Here is a 10,348-nt window from a genome sequence, read left to right on the forward strand (position 1 = left end):
AAAACGCGTGGGGTAAGGGGGGTGAGGGGGGGGGGGGGGGGGGTGGTTAGCCCCACTGAAAGGGTTAAGAATATTTATGCCTGAAGTTCTTCTTAGACACTCTTATGAAAGTGATCTTTTTAATATAAATGATGCTATGAACCCCAAATAATATAAAGGGCCTATTCAGACCACTTACTTTTGTCAATGCACTTTACGTGTGTGCATTGGTTTACTGTGGTGATATTCACTGTGAATGTCACCTTAGCGCACCTCCAAAAAGAATGCATGTTGCTCTGCAGCATGCAGGATGGTATGAGAAAAGATGCTCACAGCATATTTTCTTTTATGTGTTGAGGTGCACTGCCACCCATTTATTTTGGATGCACTTCATTGTGATGCGAATGGACCCTAAATGTAAGTGTTGTTTTTTTACATGGGGGAATTCCGCTTTCAGTCCATTGAGATCCCCATGCTCTCTTTGTCAGTGTTGCATTCTCCTCCTGTCTGCTTCTCTCCCTCTTTGACATTCTGCATTCATGCACACATACACACACACACTTTTATAGCCTTTGTCCCCCATTACCTCTCCCAAACATGGGTACCCCTCAACTCCCTTCTTTCACATATTGCCACTTTTGGTGGGATGCAAAATATATTTAAGCTATGTTCACAGTATTTAAAGCATCAACTAATGTTGGAGCAGGGTTCCATTGAACAATATACTTTTTATATTAAATGTTTATTTGTGAAATCTTTTTATAACAATAATAAAAAAAATTACAATAAAATCAGTCTATAAACTTCCAATACAAAAACAAGCCCCTTAAACTGACCAAAAGACATTGGCTAGAAGTGTCACATCCCTGACTTATTAGTTTGCTAACAGGACAACAGAAGAGCCACAGCACATTGTTGGAAGTAATTTCTAAGCACTCTCCTCCTGTAAGCATGCACTTTCAGTGTGTAACATGAACATGGTTGCATCTCCCAACTACCTGAATTGCAGTTCTTCTCCCCATAGGCTCCTGTCACAATTTAAATTTGGCTTGGCTGTGCGTGGCTCGCCTTTACATACGCTTCATCCATTCGCAGGTCCTTTGATTGACATCACACTTGTAGTTCATTCATATTTTCACCCGTCCCTTAGCTGAAAGTGCGTACCTCGGTACAGACAAAGGCTGCAGGAACCAGAGTGTTATACCCACAATCATGATTGCAATGCTTTGCCGACTCAATTGCCAAAGAATTTTAATAATGTGTGTACAATTATTCTTTGGCAGTAGCTGGACTATGCCTTTAAGCTTTAAATATTGGGCTTTGTTGTCTGTCTATTTCTTTTCTATTCAAATCTAAGATGTAAGTAGTTACTTTGCCTGAAACATTACAACTACCACCTACTTTTATTTGCCTCTTTTATAGCTTCCACCTGCCTGGGATTTGTAACCAAATGTCTCTGTCCCACGTGCATTCTCTATTGTCTCTCTTAGTGACCTGATGTATAGACCTCTACAATAACATGGACTTTTTAACAATCAAAAGTATTGTATTGCACTAACCTTTCATCCAAACTCTAAATTAAGTATAAGGTGAAAGTAGTGATTTTAATAAAACATCAAACCCTTTAATCTAATTATTTTATTTGTATAAATCCTCAAACACTGTGTAACTGAAGGCAAGGTTTAATACTTTGCTACATTTCAGAGATTTGTCCGGTATGCTTTTCTATTCATGTCAGAAGGTTTGGGTGGGATTAGGGGATATAGAGATCGTATGAATGAGAAGCCTCCTGAGATGTGTCTGCAAGTCAGGAGGTTGCCTAGGCCGCTTGTGATCAGGAAGTGCTGGAGATTTCTTTTTTATATTCGTATTCACAGATTTATTTTTCTACGGTCGTTCATTTTGGTGGTTATTATTATTATACAGGATTTATATAGCGCAAACAGTTTGCACCGTGCTTAAAAGTTATGGTTACGTTGGCAAGCCACACAAGGAACCGGGTGTTGTTTATTTTTAGATGTTAGGTTCACTTTAAAGAAAGAGTTTGTGTTTCAAATGCTTGCAGTTCAATATTTGTACCGGAATTTTTTTGTTAAAGTGAATGGTGACATGGTGTCTCTAAAGTGAACCTCACGTGGCCTAAATAGTATCTAAGGTAACAGGGGTGTAAAAGGACAGGTACTTTGTGGTGCCTGTAAGCACATGTTGGTCTTCAGGCAGATATCTGTATCCCTGTGGAGCTCTCTGGATCTTAGGCCCAAGGTCTACACAGGGCTTTTTCTTCTATTCATGTTCAGCTCAGTTGCTGAAGAGGCTCTGGTATTTGACAGCTGAGTGACAGATGGTGAGGTTTTAGTGCCAGGGTAGGGCTTACTCTCAATTTGGAGGGTGTTGTTCACTTGTAATTTAGTAATGAATGCAGTTGTGCCCCTATCTGATAGCACAGAAAAGATACTCTGCTAGAGGAAGGGCCTTGAGGACTGCAGTTGACAACCATTGAGAAAACTGTGGCTTACTAATGTTTTTTTTTTTTGTTTTTTTTTTATGCCTATAAAGCTAGGATGCTATTACGTCAGCTGCAATTTGAGCAGAGAGACGCTCTCTTTATTTGCCAATGATTTACTTCTGAATTTTGCAGTGCAAAATTTCTGATCATCACTTTGGCTAATGTGATCTTTATTTTACAACTCCTTGTGCTCTGGAGCATCATACGGGGGAGGAAAAAACAAAATGAGGAAGCTGCAGATAAATCCTGTAGGTCCGTTTAGCAAGGAACTGAGATGTGGGTTTCCTTCTTCAAAATCTCTGCTTAAAACGTGCAGACATTGAAATAATATTGCTTCTTAGTGGGCTAACATTGATTAGCCTCCTAAGTCAGCTTCATGTTGCCTCACATTCAGAAGTACTTAAGAACAAATCTGTTCAGACTCATTTTCTTTTATTTATGCTTTATAGACATGATGGACACAGTGGGACTATTCAAGCCAGATTAGCAAATGCTCAGCTGTTATGATGTATATATATTGCCATTTCTAAATTCCCCTGACGCCAATAAATATTTAGTCAAAGTGCAAGTTAGTCCTTAAAGTTTTTTTGGGGAAGAAAAGTGTAGTCCTGTCAAAACGTGTAATGCGTCCACTACACAGTTTGTGGTGCAAGTGACAGCATGTATATGCAGAGCATCCTGGTATTCTGGATGTTATTCAGTAGACCTAAGCAAATTGTAAAGCACACCACACACTTTAGTCTCCTTTCAATTTCCCTTGTTATCTGTTTTTTTTTTTTTTTTAAGCCTGCACTAACCTGTGTAGCCACAGCCTTTGTGGGGCAATCAGTCCTTTAATGTTTACTGGAGAAGTACTGAAGTGCTTACCAGCTCAGCTCTCCCTGCTCTCCACACCCAGCAGTAAGATGGCAGCATTTCAGCCTTCTAATCTCCAATAGAAGCACAGAAAGGAGCAGGGAAAACTGAGTTGCTAAGAGAACTTTAGTGCTTCTGCTGTGAACTTTGAGGATCAGATACTTCAAACTGCCTGCCACTACAGACATCAGTTCAGGGATTGTTTGAAAGCTCATTTTTATAGCTTTTTAAAAATATGTGAATACTCGAATGTCTATAGCCTGGCCACAAAATCACTTAGAGTAGGTGAATTATATGGCTACTAGCAATGTAATGTATGTGTGTGCCTAAACCGCAGAATGCTTTGTCAGGCCTGGACAAGATAAAGCCTAAAAAATTAGGCAGCAAATTATGGGCGGTCACCTTGATGACCATTATTTACCCAGGCCGATTTTATTATCACACAGTAAAGTACATGTGTGAAAATGTGTCAGTAAAACCGGGCCAGAAAAATCCAAGTAACCATTGCCCTGTGTTCAGACATTTACCCATACACACACACTTTAGTGGCACAGATCTACAGCTATACACCTTACTAATGCATATTCACACACAAGACGCTAGGCTACTAACACAGACATACACTCACTCTTAAAGAAACGCACACCAGTATTCGCCACAGATATTTTTAACAGCCAGAGGGCAAAAATGTACTCCATGATACAAGCTTTCTGTTTTTGTTTTTTGTTTATTTTTTTAAATGCAGGAATAATTTTACTGCAAACCAAATATAAATAATGGAGTTCAGCCTTCTGACATCACAAATGCAATATTACCTGACATCTGCGCATCATGACAGAATAAGGGGATGGTAAGTAGTCATACATAGAAAGAGATGGAGAAGGATAAAGTTAAAGAGCCAGCGAGCAGAGCCAAAGAGAGCATGAGAGACCACCAGAATGAGACCCAAGGAGAGCCTGGGAGAGCATCAGAAAGAGGGTCATTGAGAATGGGAGAGACCACCTGAATGAGAGCCTGAGAGAGCATCAGAAAGAGGGTCATTGAGAATGGGAGAGACCACCAGAATGAGAGCCTGAGAGAGCATCAGAAAGAGGGTCATTGAGAGCGGAAGAGACCACCAGAATGAGAACCTGAGGGAGCATCAGAACATCAGAAAGAGGGTCAGACATAGAGCATCAGAAAGAGGGTCATACATCAGAAAGAGGGTCAGTGAGAGTGGGAGAGACCACCAGAATGAGAACCCGAGAGATCATCAGAAAAAGGGTCATTGAGAGCGGGAGAGAACACCAGAAATATAGCCAGAGAGAACATGAGACCACTAGAAAGAAAGCCAGAGAGAGCATGAGAGACTGCCAAAAAAGAGAACCAAAGAGTGTGAAAGTATAGATTAAGAGCACATTTGCTTGAAAAACCTGAAATGATGTATCAACCGGGTATGACTAAGACTCTCTGTACGAGCAGATCACTTTTCTAGTTGACAGTAAACGTGCCCACATAAGGTGAATGATAACCAGTCTGATATTTAGTAGCTGAAACATCTTCAGCTCTGGCAGAATAATTATAAACCCTTTTCAATGTTTTCTAGCAATGCATATGCCACAACACACATGGGTGTTACAGGGTTAGAGGTAACAGTTTACCTGTCCGTGCAGTGTTTGATATCCTGTATATTCTGACAAGGAATGTAGCTGTTTATCACCACTCATGAAAGAAATGTACAGGCCACAGACTTATGGTTGCCTTGCTGTAGAGATCAGTGAGCTAGCATGCCTGTGAGAATCCCTACAGCTCCCTGCATGTACAGCACGGACTTCTCTCAGTCAAACAAAGTTCAGCTCTGCCCATTCCTCTTCCTCCCTTTGTGAGCTTGGTATTATTAAGCCAGACTGAACAGCCATTTATTTTGCTCTAGGGCAGGGGTGGGCAACTTTGGCCCTCCAGCTCTGCTTTAACTACAAGTCCTATCATGCCTCTGCCGCTGGGAGTCATGCCTGTGGAATGCATGCTTCATTTGCCCAACCCTGCTTGAAGGAGAACACTTCACCCAGAAACGTGCCATGTTGATTGTCATCTTTTTTTTTTTCTTCTTCAGATGTCACCTACTGATGAAATGGCAGTCAATATGACCTCAAATAAAGACTTCAGTGACTAGGTTGCCAGTGAGTTTTTTTGCTGGCCATGTCAACCTGGTGACCAGGATTTGTCTAGCCTTGTCCTTTGTGATGGTTTCTGTTTGTTTGTATATTCCTGTAAGTTGCTATGGCCATCGACCTCCCTAATCTTTAGAAATAGGAGGAGACTTCATTTTTCAAGCTAGTGTTTTGCTCATGAAATCAAATATAAGCTTTATTTCCGTTTGTGCACATTATTGCTTCAAGCCAATGGCGTTCCATCACACCTTTCAAAATCCCATTGTTGAGAGGCGATAGCACGGCTAGACAGGAGCATGCTCAATTCATATTGAATGGGAGCTTCACTTAATAGCCCTGGTTAAAACAGATTTTGATGAGACCAGCGTCTGCTATAGTTGGGGGAATTAAATCAATATTGATCAGTATAATGGCCTGCTAATTGAATCTCTCAGTACAAAATAGCAGTGTGGTTGGAATGAATTTGGAAATTGGCCAAAATCTGGCTTTAAGTGGGGTTATTAATTGCAGGGCCCTTTCTGAATCTATAAGACAGGATGAGGGGTTTCTTTGTGTAATAAAAGAGCTTGCATTATGCGTAGGCTAATGTTCTATACTAATCTATAGAACTTTGTGTATATTGAAGTCATAAAGCAGACTAACGGAGGAAAAATGTAATTGTAAATGTGTTTTTATACAGAATATGAATGCATTAACCTGGTGTATAGAAGTATATACTAGGGATGCACCGATATATCGGCCGCCGAAAATTGCACTTTTGGCGAAATGCCGAAGTCCCAGTTTTTGGCCGAAATAGTGATACATCCTTAGTTTCTCTCCTCCCTGCTGTTCGCTGCTCTGTTGCCCAGCGTGTAGGAGAGAAACAGGCGGATGAGCATTGCGGGAGGAGAGCGCTGTGAGTGGCCGGTTTCTCTCCTCCCCGCGCAGCCTCATGTCACAGATCAGGAGAGCGGCCGTGTGGGCAGAGATAGCCAGTGCTGTCACAGGAGGCTGGCCGGCGGTGCGGGGGAGGAGTCAGCTGTCAGATCAAGCTTTCCTCCCCGCACTGTTTGTTCAGCCTCCTGTGACAGCGGGTTAGAAAGGAGAGCGGGTACAAACACTCCGTGATCAGTGATTGCTGAGTCTTTGTAAATAATTGAGGACAGAGTATGTGGACTGTGTCCCTAATAATGAAATGGGAAGCGATCTACATCACCTCCTGTTCATTCATGATTGTGGATATAGTAAACACACTCTGTCCACAAGTTATGAATAAACAGGAACACTCCGTATAGAGGATTCCTGTTCATTTGGAACAGGGGCTGCAGAAAAAGAGATTGAGGACTCTTGTGTTCTCAATCTCTTTTTCTGTTTTAAAAGGGAACTATCAGGGGTCTGTTTAGACACCTGATATTTCCCAGAGCCCCCGACCGTAAAGTAAAAAATACAAATATTATATAAAAATAAATTAAAAAAAAAATATATAGGAAAGAAATTAAAATTAAATTATTCATTTTTTTTTTGATAAAGTTTGGAAAAAAAAAACATTTTTGGTTTCGGCCCGATGGTTTTTTTATTTTTTTCCATTTCGGTGCACCTCTAGGATATACACTATTGGACTTTTGTAACAAAGTGAAGGGTATTACCCATTGCAAACTAATGCAATTTCCTCAATGGTTTCTTTAGTCTAAAGTAAATTGAAATCTAGTTGTTCTGTGATTTATAATAATCCGTACATCAGTCCATTTTGGTACATGATCAAAGTATTATTGTGCATTTTTTTCTGCTAAAATCAAGATTTTACAAACATTATTACCTAATGTAAATATAAAAAATGCAGTATTGCTTACTCCAAAGCCATGTGAGATAGTGACTTGTGAATTTTACCATGCATCTGAGCCTGAGAATGAGTGAGTGGATTTTGAATGACCTGAGATTAGGTTGTCTGTCACATGGGTAAACATGTCACAGGATGCTGTTTGAAGCAGAGAAAATGGAGGCATCCTTTAATGTAGCTTAATACTAAAGAGCTGCAGGCAACTGGGAGGGAAAGACAGGAAGCAAATGCTTTTAGTGTTCATTGATCAGTGTGTGTGCATGCGTTCTCAAAAGAATGGAAAGGGAATGAAATATTAATAGTAAGGAATTCCTGTTTTGCTTTCTGAGGTTCCGACAATGTGCTTATGGCAGCAAGCATGGATAACTGGAAATGAGCTGCAATGGAAACTCCTTCGTCAGAGGTAAGACCTGCATTTTTTTCCTTTCTGATTTAAATAATTTAGTGTAATGTGTTTTGCATAAGCCAACATTCATGAATCTGTCGTGTGTGATGTTTAAGCAGCACATTTATTCCTCTGGTTTCTTCTGCAGCTGCACATTTCAGTGAGAGGAATGCGTCTTAATGTAATTCAGTGCTGCGTTTAAAAAGAAATCTGTCAGGCCACATACCTGATTAGGTAGCCTCGGAATGCAATGACTCCCTCAGACATATGGGACGCCTGCTTTTTCCAGGCAGTAATGTGGGTTGCTGTCAAACTGAGCAGATATTCCATTGACTTGGAAGCAGAAAGAGGCAAGGTTTCGAGACTTCTCAAGTCAGGTATGTGTTTAATGAGTGAGATTACCTTAATATATCTGTTAAAGTTAATAGGAATCCAAACTGTTTTGGTTGTCACTGGCACAGACGGTTAGGCCTCATTCACACCTATCAAGTAGGTACGATTTTAGAGTTCCTGCAGCAGGAACTTCAGATCTTCTGTTTTACAAGTGGCACAATGCATCCAGGGATAGTAATTGATTCCTAACCACATGTATTGTTATCACATATGATCACATGCTGTGTGTCAGCATTGTGCCACTTTTAATTGCAGCTGCTGTCACAAGATCATTTACTTGAAAGGGTGACAGCTGCCACTTGTAAAAGGAAGATCTGGAATTCCTGCTGCAGGAGATTGCAAGTTCCTGCCAGAGGAATTCCAAATCGCACCTACTTGGTAGGTGTGATTGAGGGCTTAGGAGAACTCTTCTGCTTGTTGTGTCTGTGCACAGGGTATTTACACAGTCCTAACTTAATCGAAAACTTTAAAAAAAAACGGCTCTAGATATGCTCTAATATGGTCAATTCTCTCACCGAATGTCATTGAGGGCATTGGGTACAACTGTATTGTTACAGTGCACACCTTAAAATTCTGCTGTATCTATTGAATTGTTTTGTTTTATCCCCCTAAGCTCATTCTACCAGCCCTGCTTCTTTTTACACAGTAATGCTAAATAAGTCTGTGAATCACTTAACCTTTCTTTAGAAATAGTAACTCTGGCCAAGTCTATGGTGTTGGTCATGTGGTCTGTGTTGAAGGGGAGGGCCATTGTTCAGGCAGAACCGCTGAGTGGCTGGCGTTGTCTGATTTCCAGTCCCCCACCCCCCTATGGTATGGATCAGTTGACTGTCTGCCTGGGGGAAGCCTGAATTCCAGTTTTTCATGAGAAGAGAAGTATTTCATACCCTTCCTGTCTAGTGATTCACTGACTTTCATGTGTCTGCATATGTGGTGTTGCAATACTTTTATGCTAGTTCTCAGTGAGTGGCTCAGCAAGGATAAGGATTACAATTTTAGAGGGTGCTTTTCCAAAACCAAGTTGGCAATGGCAGCTCCCATTTTTGTCCTGACAGGTTCCCTTAAAGTATATTTAAACCCAAATACAAAAATGCATTATGTATTGCAGCTTACCAGTCCTTAGATGTGGTGACTGCATTAGTTCTATTTATTTCAGGCTAAGAAAATGTTCAGCAAGTACAGAATATGCATATTAATCTTGCCAAAAATGCAATGTTCTTGTTACTTCCTGTGAGCTTAAAGTGGAAATTGTGTATGTAAATCGCCAATCACCTCCATGGCCACAGGTGTATAAAATCAAGCACCTAGGCATGAGGATTGCTTCTACAAACATTTGTGGAAGAATGGGTCGCTCTCAGGAGCTCAGTGAATTCAAGCGTGGTATCGGGACAGGTTGAAACCTGTGCAATAAGTCCATCTGTGAAATTTCCTTGCTACTAAATATTCCACGGTCAACTGTTACTGGTATTATAACAAAGTGGAAGCAACTGGAAACAACCGCAACTCAGCCACAAAGTGGTAGGCCACGTAAAATGACAGAGCGGGGTCAGCGTATGCTGAAGTGCCCAGTGCGCAGAAGTCGCCAACTGTCGCAGAGTCAATAGCTACAGACCTCCAAACTTCGTGTGGACTTCAGATTGGCACAACAACAGTACGTAGAGAGCTTCATGGAATGGGTTTCCATGGCCGAGCAGCTGCATCCAAGCCTTACGCCACCAAGTGCAATGCAAAGTGTCGGATGCAGTGGGGTAAAGCACACTGCCACTGGACTCTAGAGAAGTGTTCTCTGGAGTGACGAATCACGCGTCTCTGTCTGGCAATCTGATGGATGTGTCTGGGTTTGGTGGTTGCCAAGAGAACAGTACTTGCCTGACTGCATTGTGCCAAGTGTAAAGTTTGGTGGAGAAGGGATTATGGTGTGGGTTTGTATTACAGGGGTTGGGCTTGGCCCCTTAGTTCCAGTGAAGGAAAGTCTTAAGGCATCAGCATACCAAGACATTGTGGACAATTTCATGCTCCAAACTTTGTGGGAACAGCTTGGGGAAGGCCCCTTCCTGTTCCAACATCACTGCGCACCAGTGCACAAAGCAAGGTCCATAAAGACATGGATGAGCGTGTTGGGGGTGGAGGAACTTGACTGGCCTGAACAGAGACCTGACCTCAACCCAATGGAAGACCTTTGGGATGAATTAGAGCGAGACTGCGAGCCAGGCCTCCTTGTCTAACATCAGTACCTGACCTCACAAATGTGCTTCTGGATATAT

At 41.5% G+C, this 10,348-nt stretch overlaps 1 protein-coding gene across 1 annotated transcript in view; it reads left to right on the forward strand.

The window, feature by feature from the left end:
- FAM135A (family with sequence similarity 135 member A) overlaps positions 1–10,348 on the forward strand; it is a 91,279-nt gene that overhangs the window by 19,316 nt on the left and 61,615 nt on the right. The window contains exon 2 of the mRNA XM_018564834.1: positions 7,636–7,709. The gene's annotated coding sequence lies outside the window, so the exon portion shown is untranslated. The remainder of the gene's footprint in view (positions 1–7,635; positions 7,710–10,348) is intronic.

This window comes from Nanorana parkeri, unplaced genomic scaffold, assembly GCF_000935625.1.
Source record: "Nanorana parkeri isolate BGI_ZX_2015 unplaced genomic scaffold, ASM93562v1 scaffold785, whole genome shotgun sequence".
Lineage (NCBI taxonomy): Eukaryota > Metazoa > Chordata > Amphibia > Anura > Dicroglossidae > Nanorana > Nanorana parkeri.